We start from the raw sequence: 18,032 nt of genomic DNA, 5'->3' as shown, positions 1-18,032 counted from the left end.
TTAGAGGATGGCGGCCTGTGCAGGGCATGGCAGTCACAGCTGGACAGTGAGCGGAGCTGGCCTCAGCTGACTGCGGGTCCCGTCCAGTCTGGGGAAGCAGTTACCCAGCTGTGGGCGGCCCCTGGGGGACCTTGACCATAGTCAATAAATACCAAAGCCCTGACTGGGAAACTAGGACATCGAGGCGGAGAGACGCGCTCTGCCCTTCCATTTCTCACAGAAATGCCACTTCAAGAGCTGCCTGGGCATCGCCTTTGAAAATGCCTGCTTCTGCGCATCTGCAAATTGAGCTCCTAAAGTTTCTGTACAATTACTTCAAAACATGGCATAATTACGGCTTCATTTTCTGCCAACACTCTTCCCAGTTTTGTGACCATCTGCGCCTCAGTAGAATACGCTGCGTTTCCTTCCCATTGACAAAGCGTCTAATTGTTTTTTTGTGATGTAAAGGCCAAATCAAAGCCTTTCAAGAACATCAAAGGGAAGCTGTTAATCTGCACTTGTGGCCCTGCATGCCTTTGAGACACTTAGGGTCAGAACCATAAGGCATTTTAATATGCTGCCTTGTGCTTTAATTTTCCATTGTTTTTTTCTTTCCTCTGGAAACTAAGGAGAAGTGCACCAAAGTCTGGCATGCAGTACAGTATGTGTAGGCCTTGTCTGTTAAATCAACAAGGGGACTACTTTACACTTGTGAAAAACGTCAATGCACCAAAACTGCAACAAGCCAGGCACCTGTGTTTTATTGACTCACAGTACAGCTTATCTGAAAAGAGTCTTACTGTAGTTAACTTAAAAAAGCTGATGCTGAGAACTACACGTTTGCTATTAAAAAGACACCTTTAAATGGGTAAAAAAGCAATACATGAAAAGATATACGGTAAGACCCAGCTAAAATGCACCAGATTTTGTTTGTAAGTTCATGGCTTGTTCACTGTTGCTAACCAATCACATGTATTAACACTTAGAAGTAAATGGCAATTTAAAAAAATGAGGATGAATCAAAAATTATTTTAAGTTCTGTATTTTATATTGCTTTTCTTCATTAATATTATCACCTAAAATATAAAACCTCTCACTATTAGAATTAAGCAGTATTATGACTCTAGTATGGTGACTGCATAGCCACAACATTTTGTTGTTGTGAGGTTTTGGTAATTACATTCCATTTCTGAATTATGCCTTCATTGAGCTGAATTAATTCAAGCAGTTAACGTCAAAATAAAGACTGCCCCACTACAAGAATTAGATTATTATCTTATTTTAGATCTGAATTTTCTAAAAGACTTCATGATGAGAAGACCTGCACGCAAAAAAAAAAACAATCTTTAAATTTCAAAGCCAGTCAAAACAAAATGTGAAGGATGAGTAATTTCCAGTACTATATACTGCTGCATTATTGTTCTACATTTTGAAATCCAGATCAATAAAGGTAACTTTCATATACAACAGGGAAATGGTTCTGCTAATACATTATTTACATTGCTACCAAATCTCCTATTGAAATTATTAGCTTCCAGCAAAGTTGTCATAAATACAGTAAGTAGGCAGTGGTATTGAAAGGTTATTATGACAGAATCCATACATTAGAACTGAAAATGTGAGAGACAGACATATTAAATAAGGCCATTGATTTAAATAAAAACTGTTTAGCGGATCAATCATGTAGGAAGAGAACAGAGAGGAATGAAAATCATTCATGCTGCAAAAATGGCATCAATCACACTGCATGAAGAGATGTTCCTCTGCAAGGCCTGCAGCCCCTTTGACTATCGGATACACTTCACGGGTTCAAAAGCCGACGTGAGAAGTAATCAGGATCACGTCGTTCACTTGAACCTTCCCGATTACATGCACAAAAACAAACCTCATGGAGCTGCAGAATTTAGCTGGTTGCAAATTCCCAAGCTTGTCCCAGTAGAGGGGGTTATACGTATCCTCAACCTCTTTAATGTCCTTTACTGTTCTGTCCTAGAGGTCCTCAGCACCTCTTATACTGTAGCAGGAGTTGTAGTTCCCCCTTGGGTCCTCAGAGGTTTCCTCACTGTGGCTTCTCTTCCAGTTTGCTCTCAGCAAACCTTCACCTGAGCACAAGTAAATTACGCACAGCTGGCTGTATAGGGTCTTCGCTGATATAGCGACTTGAACATATGGGCGTTCAGCTGCGTGGGTGTGCAGGTGCAGATTTGCTTTATCGCAGATTCATAGAAAGCCAAAGCCTCCCTTACCTGACAGTAATTACCAGATTCAAATTCAACAATTACCAGCTGGCCTACTTCAAGCAGCATCCTGATGGTCTAGTCTCACACTGAAATTCAAAAGCATTGCTGTCATATTGCTACCTCCTCTAATTTGAGGTTTGAATCGCACCAAGCCAGAGCTGTCTCCCAAGCCTACAGCACTTATAAGTTAAAAGGCTGAAGGCCAAGTTAGAATTTTGGAAATGAGCTGCTTCTTTCCCAGTTGCTATTCAATTGTTTATAAAATAAAAGTAAACATCCTGTTTAGATTCAAAAGACATTATGGTGTTTTCACACACAGCTTAATCATTAGCACTGCTATTAATTATTAATTGCCGACAGTACAGTGAAAATGAATTTAATCATTTAAATAAATATTAAAGCCTTTGCGTGTCAGTCTGTTACCCTTCACTCTGAAACCACAGGTCATAGACCCTCAATCAGCAATAACTTGGCACGCAATCTTTCCTCTCCACAGACAACAGAACGGCTGAAAGTGCACCACTTCAAGGCCTAGGCTGGAATGATTACCAATTTATGTCATTTTAGCAGCTTGTCTGCCAAAAGAACACACATTCATGGCTTCTTGCCCTGCCTGCTTAAGCTTAATACTTTTTATCACGTCTTGCGTGGCAGGAACTGGTAACAATAAGATTTAAAAAATCGTCAGGCACTGCCAGGTAAATAGGCTCTTTATATGAACAAAATCATCTGTCGATTTGTTATAATAATAACTGTGAAAGAAAAAAACTGTTATGAAAACAGCTTTTGATGTTCAAACCCAAGAGGTGGAGAAAATTGAGAGTAGAGGTGTTAATTTTTTGTGTCTTGGCTAAATTCTACCCAGGACTTGCACAATATGGCCTCCCTAATTAAATTTCACACTTCGTTGAAAAGGTGAAATGATTTCACAGGTCTCTACCTGATCTGCAGTGTAGTGGGGCCATTGACACAAAATAGCTCTCCTCAGCAAAGGATGCACTGGGGATAAAGTGAGCTACAGTATATAAATGTAATTATATACTGTATCTATATATTTAAGGTACTGTGCGTGTGGGGTAGGATCTCATGAGACCATAAAGCCACAGGCCTAGTTTGTAAGGAGACTCATCACCTTGGGGGAATGTGTGGGAGGGTATGGGCCTTGGACAATGAGGTTAGATGGGAAAATGTAAAACCTCCCCTAAGAAACCTGCTCAATATGGCATCCAGCTTTTTAAATCAGGCAAGCCAAACTGGAAACCAAAATACAGATATCCCAGGCTTTTCATCATGCAGAATAAAAGCAGAGGTGTAAACAGGTGTAGTGGAAAAGTGGTATTTTTGAAACACTTTCTTTGCCTCAAATTTGAGCAGACCGTGGTTAAGAAAACCCCAGTTTGCCATTTCAGATATTCTAGCAGGGAACTAAAAACTTCTCTTTATTAAAAGAAATGCACAGGAGTGGAGTAATTACAAGCTCTCATTTCTTCCCTTTCTTTTTTTCTCTCTATTTTGGCGTGCTTTCTGAAAGGAAAAATGCGGTATCAAGTACCTCGGGGTTGATGAGATCAGTCTGTGCAGTAAGTGGGAAAAGGAGTTTTGTCAGGAGCATGGTTCATCATACCAGATGAAGATGTGACTGTGTTTCTGAAGGGTCAGTATGAAACAGAAACTGATCATCTTGGCAACCAGGTTGTTGGGTTTACAGTACATTTCTAAGCTAAATGCAGTGCAATTGGGGAATTTTTGTGTGTTACCAGTTTCTGAAAATATTTCCCAGTGTCTTCTTGGTTTGGCTACAGATCTGTATCCAATGCTTCTCTGGGTAGAAACGTTTGTGAAACCTGCTTTTGGTGACATACTGTAGGCGGTGGTCTTCAAAAGAGTTTAGAACCAACAGCCAACAGAAATTCAAAAGGCATTGGTAATGTATTAATTTTTTGGCACATATTAATGTCTGGGACCCAAACCCAAGCCCCAATTTTCTTCTTTTTCACATTAGTAAGTTTAATATTTAATGTTTCAGAAATTCTCAAATTCCAGCTCTCTTGCCTTAAAGTCAGGGTAGCCTTGTCCAGGAATGACATCACTTCCTCGGGGCTCCAGCGGCATTTCAACCAGAAAACCTCACACAAAGTCATAGTTTTAGGAAGGGGGGCACAAACTGTCACAGCTATGGCTATTTACCAAAATCCTGTGTCAGCTAATACATTTGCTTCCTGTCCTGCCCCACCGACCAGGAACAAATATGGCTCATTGAAGTAACATCATAACAGCCATGTTTTTCTTTTTTTCAGTCATATCATCAGGGGTGTTTTGAAATGTAAAAATTAGAATGAAGTAGAAAAGCAGGAATTACTACAAATCCGACAAAAAAAGGGAACTGTCCCCTTCCACACTAGGAGCTTTCATTTTCTAAAGCATTTTCTAAAGCTTCTTGCGAATGTGTCACCCAGTTCATTACAGAAAGAATGGCACTTCCAACAGACATAATCGAGACTGTGCTCAGTTTACTAAGCCCATTGAAGGTATTGATTAGTGCGAAGTCCAAGCTGCCTTCAGATGATACAAGATTACTTTCAAAAGTGGGGAGACGGCGCTGTACTTTGTATTTGCAATGCTTGTGCCTTCAATATTTTAATCACTGTTTGATTTGTTTCATGTCCCTTTTATGCCACTGAGTATATTCTACAGTTTAAATAGTGTTTTTAAAGCACTATCTAAATGTTAGTTATTCCAAAAACCTGCAGAATTATATCAGCTTCTATGTTTTGTCCTTGAAATTTAGAACAAGGTAGTTTAGGCCTGTAATAGGCTAAGAACCTTAGTGCTCCCCGTTATTGACAGCCATGTTTCTGTAACGTTTCTGCTGCCAGCATCATGCAAAGGTCAAGTTCTGCTCTCCTATAATGACAGATGCTGTGAAAGGACATAATGTAGTATTCTCCACTCTTGTCTCTTTAAAAGAGCAGTCTTACTGAATGCTTTCTGAAGCATAGCCTCGTAGGACCAAACATACCCTGGACAGCTCAGTCTTTTTTCAGAGTCTCATTCACAATATTCCTAGTCACGGGGATTAGCCTTGTCACTCTTCTCTGGCACAGCAGGCTCTGACTTGAGTATTATTCAGATTGGGCATCGGAGCACAGCTGTCTTGGCTGGAGCTGTCTGGATGATGATTTTGAAGAGCTCTTACAATGTTTCCGATCGTGACAAATGCTGTCTTTAACACCTGGAGGTCAGCTGTACTTTTAATGACACCACCCCTCTCCAAGTCTGTTTTCTGCATTTAAGAACAATTTGCAATAACAGGCAATCAGGATGTGAAATACTTGGAATAAACTATTTGAAAATGTGTCTGTTTCAGATGTCAGACCTTAATCTAATAGCCTGCTTTGAACAACTCAAGGACAAAACAAAATTAATTCAAAACCTCTCATCACTCAAACCAAGAGCACCTCATCAATAGAAGCGAGTCAGATGCACTCTTGTCTTGCAATTTTTGTTTCTGAAAGAAAGGTTTTAAGATAAATATAGCAGGTTTTCGCATGCACCTAATATTACATTATGGCCTTGAAAAATCATGCTAAGATTGTGATCCCCACCTTTGAGAGGCAATGGTATTGATTTTCTAACTTACAGGCTACTTGACCTGAACATCCTTCACCTTTGTACGATTGCCTTCAATAATTCTAGCTTGACCTCTTCATCTGCATGACCCTGTCGCTCACAGCAGGCCCACAGCTAGCAGTCTGTAGATCAATTCTTCAAATATTACAAATAAACACTGGCTTTCCCCCACATCAATTCCTTCATTTTTGTCCGCTCTATCAAAATTGGTTTTCCCTGCAGTGGAGGAAAGAGAGGGAGGGAGGGTTCTTGTAATCGGAGCTGATGGAGTTCCTTTAAGCATTCTTCAGCGGCTATCGGATAGTGAACACTCTTTGCCAAGCAATCTGCCTCCAATAAGGATTACCACGGGGACAGAGTCTGTATGGGGACAATGCTGCATCTACAGTTGATTTACTAACAAGGAAAAGTCACAGTGAATTGCTCTGCAGGTTTCCAACACCTACTGCCTGCAATGACAGTTTTGAGACCCATCCACCTTGGTCACCCCTATTAGGTCTGAACATAATTTTCGTTGTCCCGACACCTCTCAAGTCAAAATTTACAGTCGCTCTCTTGCACCTAACCAGGCAGTTTTTTCTAATCTCCATCCATCCCAATTCCTTTTTATTCACCTGTCCCAAGATAACCTATGAGAACTGAGACGACCCCTGTCAAAGTCACAGCGAGTTTAGCAAGTTGCACAAAGAACAAAAAAAGGCTGGCCGACTTACAGTAAATTTTAACCCCAAGGAGTAGTGGTTAAAGTGAAGCTGATTTCTGATTCAGGATCCTGTAGAAAATCACGTACAGATTCCAGAAATTGATTTAATCTTTAAATCATGCTATATAACTCTTGCAGAGTTTATAATGTTGCTTACAAAAAATAAATAAATGAATGCTAAGACCCCTGCTGAAAAAAGAATTGGATCTACTGTACCATGTGCAGTGTCCTTGTTCTCTATTAGGCTTCTTTGCTTCTCTGGCAGTAGTCTCTTTCTTCTAACTTACTTTCCTTAAAATGGGGCCAAATGTGCACAGATTGCAGGATACATGCTGGCTGATACTGATGCTGGTTACATTTTCCACATCTCTACAGCGCCAAGATCCGAACACCGACAGCTTTATACAGTATTAACACCAGCGAGTCCAGCAGAACGGCTGAGCTTCTGATGGCCAGGCACTACATTTCCTCTGCCTTCACGTCAAGTTCAACTTCCACACTTTACTGCCATAACATCAAGCTGCGTGGAATTGGGAATTTGTTCAATAAAGCAAGACTTCGGAAGACAGCCAAAAATGTTCAACAATAGTCACAAACAACAGTGTATTTCCAAGGCATGTTGCTCACTTTTTTAAAAAAGTCACGGGACTGTGATGAGGACTATGGAAGATTTGCACGGAAACGTGCAGCTGTCGGAGCCATCTGCTGTTTTTCACACCCCAGGTCCCACGGTATCCGTAAGAGGATTGCCATCTCGTGAACAGGCTATCCAGCTCTGGTTGACTAAACCACAGATTACTAGGAGCCAGGCAAAGCCCCAAGGATCACTGCTGCTTGCCTGATAAGAATGGCCTGTCCAACTCAAGTACGCTCCACCCCTGATGGTGCAAATTCCCAGTGCAAGGGGAATCCCAGTCAGAGTTTAAAGCATGCACCCAGACTTGAGGCAGCAATGTCTTGATGACAGGAGTTCGTGGAGGGCCCAAATCAGAAACTCAACTGGTTGAACCACTCAGAAGCTGCTTTCGATACAAGACGAAGACAGGCATACTTTAGCGCTGTATGAGGAGAAGCATCGCAGCACTGGAGGTGTAAAGCGTTCACTGCATGTTTTCCATCTGGATCTACAAGACAGAAAAAATGCCTTGATTCTCCCTGATTTCCATATGGCAGCAGTGAATTGAGAGAACTGCAAGGCTGCAGAAGCTGGCACCTCGACTTTTTTGATGCACAAGCTACAGATGCAAAAAACCTCCGTTCAAACTAATCTCATGGGGCAGGGGCTTTGTTCAGTGTGGAAATCTGCACAGTTCAGAAGTTCACTTCTTTTTCAAGCGAACTTGTCCCACATTTTGGTCAATGTACTATTTCACTGATAGCTGCCAGGGAAAATAGCACAGGAAAAGGGCCTCGGCAGCAGATCACACCTTTAAACATTAATCACAAAGATATTTCAGGAAAGTCGGTCTAAAACCCTTTACACCAGGCACTTTGCATGAGCAGCAAGCCAGCGCTGGACCTCAAATGTCTTTGTGCTGCTCCCATGTGTTTGAAAGGGGAAACAGAGGACACCGTCGAACAGAACGCGCCACACTGTCACAATTTCTGAACAGCACGCTTAACAGCTTGGCCTATTTCTCAGCCAAGAGATGTTTGTGAACACCCTCAGGGAGTAAGTGGGACTTTATGAATTTCTGAAAGTCTGTCATACTGCCATTCAGCTGTTAGCTGGCCCTCAGAAACTGATAAATGCCTTCAGTATCTTACAGCTTGTAGCGGTGATGTCTTTCTTGATGCCAGAGGTCATACCTTATTGGTGCTGAGTCCTGGTAGCAAGTAAAACATTTCTCACTGACAAACATTTTCCACATGGAGAAACGTAATGAGAGTTTCCTGCATACATGCTGTCTGTCTGTTCTCAGGCACGTAAACAGTTTTTTTAAAAATTAATACATGTCTGCTTTTGCAAGTCATGACAACACTGCACTCTGTACACCTCAGGTTTCCTGCGAAAAGAGAGAAGAATCCTTTTCCCTTTAAAAAGTGGAGGTGAGAAGAACAGAAGCTTGTTAACCTTCACAATAAGACAGAAGAGGAACATTTATTCTCATTATGGCTTTTCTTCCCTTTCTCATTATTCTCAGCCGCCTTCCTAATGAACCCTTTCTACCTGGCTGTGTGGTTTATGGAAGTGTGCGCCAACCTGACTAATGATCCCATCTCCTGCCACTCGAGCAAAAACACACCTACAATACCACAGAGAAGAAAAATATATTGAACTTCGATGAATACTCAAATGATAAATTACGGAATTATTTTTCTTCTGTTCTGTGTAAATTATTCACTTGTGCAATGCAGAACAATTAAACACTTGAGTTAAAAAATCTTCCAGTGTAACATGAGCATTATCCTTTTTTTCCTTAATAAAAAGCTGAAGCAGTATCTTATGTAAAAGTCTGTATGCCTAAACTGGGGTATGAGCATCCCTCCATTTTATAATTGCTTTTCCCATTCCAGGTCATAGGGGGAGCTGGAGCTCATCCCGACAAGCAATGGGCGCGAAGCAGGGTACACCCTGGGCAGGACACCAGTCCATCGCAGACACACAAAGACACACACACACTCACACCAGGGCCAGTTTTCTGAAAAGATAATTAACCTACCAGTATGTTGTTGGACTGTGGACTTATCAACATTTAAGCTATAATTGTGTTTTAAGTAGTGACATTTTATTGCAATGCTGAGGGAATGTTCCCACTAATGAATTGAAGTCTCCCGAAACAATTTTTTATACATTTTAAAAATAAGATAAGGATGTCTCAGCAGGAAGGATTCTCCAGAAAAAAGCAGCCTACAAGAAATGAAATGTCTAATTTACATCGCTGTTTATTTAACTAAATTAAAAAAATTACAAAACTCTATGACCCACAAGGCTAAGTGGAGCTTTAATGCAAAAGCCTTGACTGTTGTTTTATGACCATGCTAGGTTTGTCAGTTTTATAACCAAATCTCACAACAGTAGTATATGTAGCACATACTAAAAAAAAAAAACAAACGTAACCAGACAGGTGGCTCACGCAAAGCACATTGTACGTGTTTGTCCTTTGTTTTTTCTCCTCTAACACAAAACCCTTGATGTCACCTCTCGCATAGAACTGAATTCATAGAAGCTGTAGTTGCTATCCGAATGACCTAGATTTTGTCATTGTACAGAAGTGCGCAGAGATACAGAACAGCAACTTTTTCAGCTCAGCTGAGAGTCCTAGTCGGCTCGTGACGAGCTGTGCTAAAAGACTCCCCTCCACCCCAGTCCCTGCTGTCCCCCTCTTACCAGTCCAAGCATACAGTATTCCAGACCTCTCTGCGAGACCCCACAGAAACACTGCAGAGGAGGAGCTGAGAATGCAACAGCAGAATCACAATACCTCCAAAAAAAGCATCCGTCACTTTGGCTGTCACTCGACTGTCAAAATTACATTTTGTTTTCTGTGCTTATCAGCAAGACATGTTAAAATGATTTAACTGACAATTCCTACCAGCAGTCACTGCTTTCTGCTCTCTAAATGTTTTTTTTTTGTTTGTTGCTATTTCTGTGTGTGCATTCTGGATTCAATGCCAGGGAGGCAGCTGTTGTAAGACTTGGGGGAGCTCAATTTCCCCCATTTCCTTGAAGCCCACCAAAATCCACTCACCAGCAGGAGACAAGTGGCACCTCAGCTTCTACAGGTCTAGACTTTAAAAATACCCAACACAAAATAACTAACTAGCACAATATCCATGGCCCTCTTTGTCTTTGTCGGCAATCAGTATGCTGTTTGTGTGGGGTCTGTATTATTCACATCTGTGTCGAAGAGGGTCAAATTAAACAACAGGCCCCAATCCTGCTGCAGGAAGGCCGGCTTTTTCAGCTGGTGAAAGGATCACTGAAATTACTTTTGGCAGGAGAAGACAAAGCCATTGGCTTCAGAAGCAAGCGTCCTTCATTTCTGATCTTTCAGCTGAGAACTACAGTATAAAACACACAATCTAAAGTTTGAAAAGGTCACTTCTTAAACCTGCTCTGGTAACTTTCCTTCTGGGGCTCACTTGGGCGGATTTGTTAGATGGCAAACTTATGTTAAGTTACAGCGATTTATAATGCGCAATTAAAACATGATAAATTGCAGACATGTAAGGTAACTAAACACTACTGTGTTTATTTTCTTACGTACAGCTCTTACTAAATACAAATGTGATTAGTAAAAAATAGAGGTTCTGGGTAGCGCATGCTGCATAATTATAAAAAAAATATTCTTGATTAAAGTCTACTTTCATGTGCGTTATAATTCTTGGGCTTCACTGCACTTCTCTGGCCTCCTGACAGCATTCTAGAATCTTTCAATAAATCATGTCTGCTTTCTGTTCTTATCTAGAAAACTAAATTCTGTTTCTTCACGTAGCAGTTGTATTTTCTCATTGCAACTGAGAAACTGCAGTGTTATGAGGGCAAAAAAAATCAGAAAAGTCCAATCTTTCCAGCCCCCCAAATTCCTCCCCTGCGGAGTTAAGGAAACTCTGTGTGACAAGGATGTGTCTCGGCATGATCATTACAGTGCCTCATGTTTAACCTTCCAATTGCATAATTAATTGTGTTAAACATGAAGAAAGGATGAAAGGAGGAGAAAATGAAATGCTTAATAGGTTGCGAAATTGACCCATTTTGCAGACTGGGTCACAGTTTAATGTGTTATTCATGTAGTAATGTCAAGCGTAATTATGTGCTGGCCTTACCAGTGACTAATTACTTGTCCCTCATGGAAGCAGAAATTCAGGTGGTTTGTGATCTTTGAAAACATTAAAAAAATAACTGGAAATGGATCTTCTGCCAAATCCCAGTAGCCTGTAATCAGCATTTAATAAAGTTATCAACTCCTGCATGTTTTAGTAGTTAGATCATTCTTGCTGGTATAATAGAAGTGGCTTTTCTCAACTGCAAGGGATCTAATTATCTACTGTACTAGCTCTTGGCCTTAAAGTTGTGTTTAACTGCGTGTGATTTCAGGCAGTGTAGATTTCTTATTGATGCTATAAAGTGATTAAATAAGACAGACAAGTGTAACAGAGCACAGGCTGACCAGATGGCAAGCAAAGATATATAAATTGTATATTTACTTTATAGTGTCATAAGTCTGGCAACATGACACTTGAATTCCTGGATAGGATAGGATTTACATTAAGAATAAGGTCTTTACTTTTGCTGCCATACCTACTGTGGGATGTGTGCATTGCAAGATAAACGTCAGATTTTCAAGGAGGGCAAAGTTCTTTTATGCTATACACTGGCTATGAACGGAAAGCTGAACTGCTCACAAGAGCCATCACTTGGCGTGCGCTCTGATAAATATTCTGAGAATGGTTAGACATGGACGTTATAAAGCAATCAAAGCCATATTCCTGAAAGTGTGCTAATCGTATTTTGACAGTCCCCTGTTGGTAAGCATTACAACTATTCAGGAGATTGCTTTAACCTTTGAGTCCTGTGTTCCTCTAGCAACAGCAACACTTTCATTTATCACATGACAAGGGAGAAGTCCTTTTCGACAGTCAGTTTACATTTGTAGCCTGACACTGCATCCAAACAGAAGAGAGCTGCAGCCGACGCAACAACCAGGAGAGAGGATTTTCGGATGGCAGGATTAAAAATAGCTTCACAGAAAAGCTCCTAAATGGGAAACTTGTGATGTAGGATGATATAAACACTTCCACGTCAAAATATTTTCAGTGGACTCCATTTAGGAAGTGAGGAAAAAAAAAGATTTCATGGGAGTTTACAAACCTGAAGCTTCTGAAAGAGCTGAGCCTTTTTTTGGATTCTAAGAACACCCCCATATACTGTACATATCAGAACTGATATTCCTAAATATAGGAAATGGAGAGGCAGGGGTATGTGTAGAGCACACTGACTGCAGAGCTGCAGCTGGAACTCACCCCATTTGAAGTGTTCATACATCAGGCGGCCTCCGCACTGAACTGGTCATTTAGTGGGAGTTTAATCAAAGGCTGGAAGTAAATCTTCAGCCACAATGTGGGAGATAAGAAAGCAGACAAGTTCTAAAATTGTACAGCGCGTATTCCCTGCCTGCATTCATGTGCTGGCTGTAAATCCAAACCAGCAGCAGCCAAACATGGGAATAACATTTTAGGTCCCTCTTCCACCCGTATTCCATCCTGCTATATATGGGTAATACATTTAAAATGTGACCTGCTAACCCTGCCATCCACTTCAGATACAATATACATACTGTACAGTTGACATAGCAACGCCTAACCAGCAGTGAAAACAAAGCTGCTGTACTGGAAGTGAAGCCTCTTCTGTAACACAAAGGCATGTAAATCATGAGAATGGCAACTTTAGAGCAACAATAACAGGAAAAAAGCCCAAATGCATTGTAAATCGAGAGAAGACAATGGTGCAGGGAAAATGTGAAAATGACAGACGCGTGGGAGAACCTCAGAGAAACAGCGTCACTGTTTTAATAAGACCTGGTATCAGAAAAGGTGTGTGTGTTTATTAATGCCAATGCTTAAACAAAAAAAGAGTGGCAACAGGGATACACCTGTGACCTAACCTGTGACACTGAAGACCATGTTATGTTCACACCAGGCAACGTAAACTATTTATGACCTGAACTTTGGTTTCGCAAAAAAAATGGAGAAGTATTCATATAGTGTACGAATGCTTCCTTTGATAGGAAAAATATCTCAGAAATGGTTTCCTTGTTGTACAATGACATACAGACAGCAGGGTTCCAGACAGGTCTCTGCAACTCTGCTGCATGTGTCCATGTTGAATATTCTGATGTTATTAGGTTGTTTTATGATTAATGATTGTTTTATATTAGCTGTGCATATACTGTACTGCTTTATTAGATATTTAATTGTATATATCTTTACTTTGCAAAGTGGGCCCCATGAATGTGACCAAGATTCAGTTTTTGTAGGGGCACACAGTTCACGTCTGGCTCTTTAAGAGATGAGATCTGGCCAGTATCAACCGTAGTTCTAGAGTCTCATGTCTTTGGACTTGGCTCTGCAGTCCTGCCAGGACTGAAGCCCAGATTCTGATTTTTCTACAGGTAAGAGTCTCTAGTCCTCACAGGCCATAGAGGTTTAAGGGCTTCATTTCTGTTTTTTACCAAGCAATTCAATTGGCCCTGCTGGGAAAGTTCTCCTATAAACATTAAAATATATACAATCACTTTCCCCTTTCTGGTATTTAATACATTAATCATGAGTAGCAAGTGAAAACCATCTCTCTTCTCCCTTGTGTGGCACTAAACCTCACATTCCATTATATTCAGGTAAGGAGATTTAAGCCCTGAATTTCCAGGCACTTGGTCAGGCTTTAATTCTGCATTTGTCAGACTGCACTGATTGATGAATAAAACAAAGAAAGCGCTTTGCCTGTGAAACAAATAAATGAAAGAACTAGAATATTGCAAAATCACACACACAACCTGAAAGAAAGGGGAAGCAGCGATGATTCTTTATTCTCTACCTGACCCCCATGAGCCCTCATGTTCAAATTCCAGAAGGAAACCCACATGATGAGACCTGCCCAAGACAATCTGGCCCAGATATGCAGCATATCAAAGCTTTGAGTGGATACTAAGAAGCAAAGGAGTTCTCTTTAAAATACAGTATGTGCCATCAAAACTCTAATGAGGTATTTGTGTAGAAACAAATGAGGTCGTCACACTGCACAGATCTAATTATATTTCAGCAAGAGGAGCAGTTAAGGACTGTATCTGCATTTTGTTTCCTGCTCTCATCCTCGACACAGAAACAGAAGAAAAGGCACAGAATAATGATAATCGCTTTCAGCTTCTTGTTTCTAAAAGCCAAACCAGTAGGATAGTTTCCCTTCACAGCTCCACTACAGGAGGTCAAAAGGTGAGCTGCAATTTCCTCACCCATCCAATTGCTCTTCATTCAAAATTCCCTTCCTATTGAAGGCCAAAGACAAAACAGAACCTTCTCCAGAATTCAGGAAAAGGCATCCCCAGTGAGCCCCCCCCCCTTAAAACTTATTTAAAGTTGGCTTTACCATTTCCCAACACAAGGTTCAAACTGCACCGTCTGAAATACTGTATTAAATACTACCAAGGAAGAACGTTAAAAGAGTGGGAGTCCTTCATCAGTGTTCATCAAATATTAAATGAGCAGAGCATTGCTGGCTTTTCCCTAACAACTGAAAAGTAAGTATAGGCCTACCATAAGCAGAGACACATCTGACAAGCCTCATTACCTTCATCAAAGAGGTGCAATGTCTATGGCAAAGGCTGAGTTATACACCAGGGCAGAATCTTTTAGGAAGTAAAAACAGGAGCTACAGTTGTAGACTGTGAATCGGGGTCCTCAACTGCCATGCCGCGATCCCTCTGTGTCACGATTGTAGTCCCTCCCCCTTAAGGTTGCTCCGGCTCTTTCACTTCTGAGCTGATTTTGTGCACCTGCCCCCTGTTCCTGCCTCCTATCCAGCCCACCTTAAAAGCCAGACGCTCACTCTGTTCCGGGCTCTGCATTGGTTCCCGTACCAAGCGAGTGCGGGATCTGGAGCGCCTGGTCCCATTGCCCCCTTGTTCCCCCCAACCCTCCACCGGATCCTGCTCTGGTTTTTAATCCTGTTTGTCCTTGTCTCGGATGGACTGCCCGGCTTTGGACTTTTGCCTTATCTTGGATTTCCCTTTGGACTCTGTTTTGGACAGTTTGCCGCGGCCACACCTCCCCCGAACACCAGCGCACCATGGACACACCCCCTGTTTTCATTCCTGACCCCTGCATGCTTTTTCCCCCGTGTTTTCCTCAATCATCCCCAGATTGTGTCGTCTGCATAGGGTCCCAAAAGAACGCTTTCGTTACACTTTGACTGAAAGTAATGATGTGCTATCAAGAGCGTGGCCCCTGGCTGTCCTTCACTTAAGTGCCGGCTGCAGCAGGGAGACATTTCAGAAGGAGCCAAATTAAACAGGGTCCTTTTGCCACCCAACTGAGAGCCCCAGCCAAGGCATGAACACTGGCAGGCCGGTGTCACCAGGGACCCGGTGGTTAGACCTGCCCCTTCTCTCTGCGCTTGAAATGGATATGGCTCACCTGGGGACAGCACGCGCAGCACAGGGGAACGCTGGCTCGAGCACTGTGGGAGTGGCCTGCCACCGCACTGCAGGATACCCGAGACCAGGGCTGCAGGACACTTGTGCGCAATAAGGGATACCTGCAGTCTTGGATCAAGACCAAACATTTTCTTCGGAAAACACCAACTCCCCTCTCACACTCTAGTTTGCCTTACAAATCAAACATGTCTCGAGGGCCCCCACCTCTGAAATCAAAATCCTATTGCCATACTATTTGCTGTTAGTTTAGAGAGAAAGCACAATGGCTTCCTTAGCAATAACTTGTTGATTTCCTCCGTGTAGATCTAAGACAATCACAGGAAATAATGTGAAAAAGCAGTGTGTTTTTGCCAATTATTTTTCATTATATTCCCACCCAATCTGGAATCACCAATTGTTTGAGACTTGGCTAAGATTCTCGCGTGATAAGGAGGAAAATCTGCTCCTCCTACACCCCTACCTGTCTGAGCCATTTATCTTTTGACACATGGCCAACTCTAGCGCCACCAACTGGAGGAATGGAGAACCTCTCACTGACACAACTGCAGGCCTGCAGGCATATGACATGTCTCAGGAGCTTCTGTTTTGTTGAAAACTGAAAGCACTGACTGACTAATGCCTCCACTACCCCCCACGGCACACGGACAATTAAGTGCCACTGTCTGAGGAATCCTGGTAATAGTTAACTCATGACAATTCAGCCTCGAACCCATACTCTCTGGGGCAGAGGGCACATTTACTGGTTAAGCCTTTCTTTTAAACTAAATACATTTAGTAGCTAGTAGAATTAGACCACCGTTTATTACTGTGGGATTATATAAAAAAAAGAAATGTGAATGCATCTTAAGGAAAACATTTGCTGTGCACTTTACAATTAAATGCAAAATACAGATTCCAAAGCAGCTTTCGGCTTGATAAAATATAATACATTCTTATAAAAGGGAAACAGGAGTGTACTACTGAAGGACAGAAAAAGTATCATGCTAGAAATTATACATGAAGGACCCATTTCTTGAGGAAAAAAGGGGAATTGGAAGAGAGTATCAGAGAGACATTCAGTGCTCGATTCTTGCATATATTATGAACAGTGATCCATAAATCAAGACTGTACAGGTGCCAAGACTTTCTGGAAAGATTTATCATCACGGTCTTTCCTCACTAATATCTACTAAGGACTAATGATTAAAAAGGAAGTGGTTTAATCTGGAGTTAATAGCACAAATTAAATAAAATTTAATAGCTAATTTGCCTTGTGCACGTTTGTAAACACATCCTGGTTTAAGAAAGGCAGTTTCATTAAGGAAGTTACTGATCTCAGCAGGGCTTTGCTGGTACAAGAAAAGCCCACTCCTGTTAGGTTTGTTCAGTGCAGGGTAGTTTCAAGTTCGCCGTAATTCAAAGCTTTCTGTGGAGGCTATCAGAGCACTGCAGTAAAGGTTACTCCATCAGACCAGCCACAGTGAACAGACCCACATTGCTCTGTTACTTTGTTTTGGATGATGCTGCAGCTGCTTTCTCGCCAGATCAGGACTTGCTATCTGAGAGGGATTAAGATTGTTCCGGTAGCTGCTCCACATGTGAAACGGATATGCTGCTTGTGCCACTCTGGGTAAAGGTCTTCTTGTGGCAAGAGGAGGCAACGGATGTCATTTATGTGGTGTGTATTTATTTTTATAAATATTATGCTGCAGACAGGTCTAATTTTAACCCTCGGTGACTGTTGCTAAACAACTGATAATAAGCGCTCTGTTATAATGGCCCTCAATTGGTAACAGAGAAAGTACAGGTAGGCTCCTGAGAAGGCAGAGGTTATTTTGTATATTGATTTTTAAGAAATCGTAAACCTTTGTACAGTAGTTAGACAAGGATGCTGCTGCAAAAACAAAAAAACCTGGAAAAAGGTAACTTTTCAGTATTTTGTTAAACATGAGCCATGAGCTTATTCTTGTTCTAAGATTATTCACCTCAGCAACACCTATTAAAGGAACAAGTAATAAGTTTATTCCATGCTGAAAAAAAGAAGAAAGAGAACACAACGTTTCAGCCGTGGAGTATCTTCAGCATGGAATAAACCTATTACTTGTTCCTTTGCAGCCTACGCATGCTGACGCAGCTACCCCCTGAACTACTAACACCTATTAAATGCTTTATGCAAGCCAAGTATCACTTAGGCAAGCAAGATATCTACAGCTGTATCTCTTACAGCACAAGGATGCATAACAGTTTTAATGATCAAACCATTATGAGACCAAAAGCACTGTACTGTATGTTCCTTGGCTGTTGAATTCCTTTCCCAGAAGGCCAGTGTCTCTAAGTTTTCCTAGG

The 18,032-nt window shown here is 41.5% G+C and overlaps 1 protein-coding gene across 3 annotated transcripts in view; it reads right to left on the bottom strand.

The window, feature by feature from the left end:
- Positions 1–18,032, bottom strand: part of LOC148819939 (sodium/calcium exchanger 1-like) — a 170,428-nt gene that overhangs the window by 55,968 nt on the left and 96,428 nt on the right. The window lies entirely within an intron of this gene.

This window comes from Atractosteus spatula, chromosome 15 (genome assembly GCF_055471065.1).
Source record: "Atractosteus spatula isolate fAtrSpa1 chromosome 15, fAtrSpa1.hap1, whole genome shotgun sequence".
Classification (NCBI taxonomy): domain Eukaryota; kingdom Metazoa; phylum Chordata; class Actinopteri; order Semionotiformes; family Lepisosteidae; genus Atractosteus; species Atractosteus spatula.
This window is presented reverse-complemented; position numbering and strand designations above follow the sequence as displayed.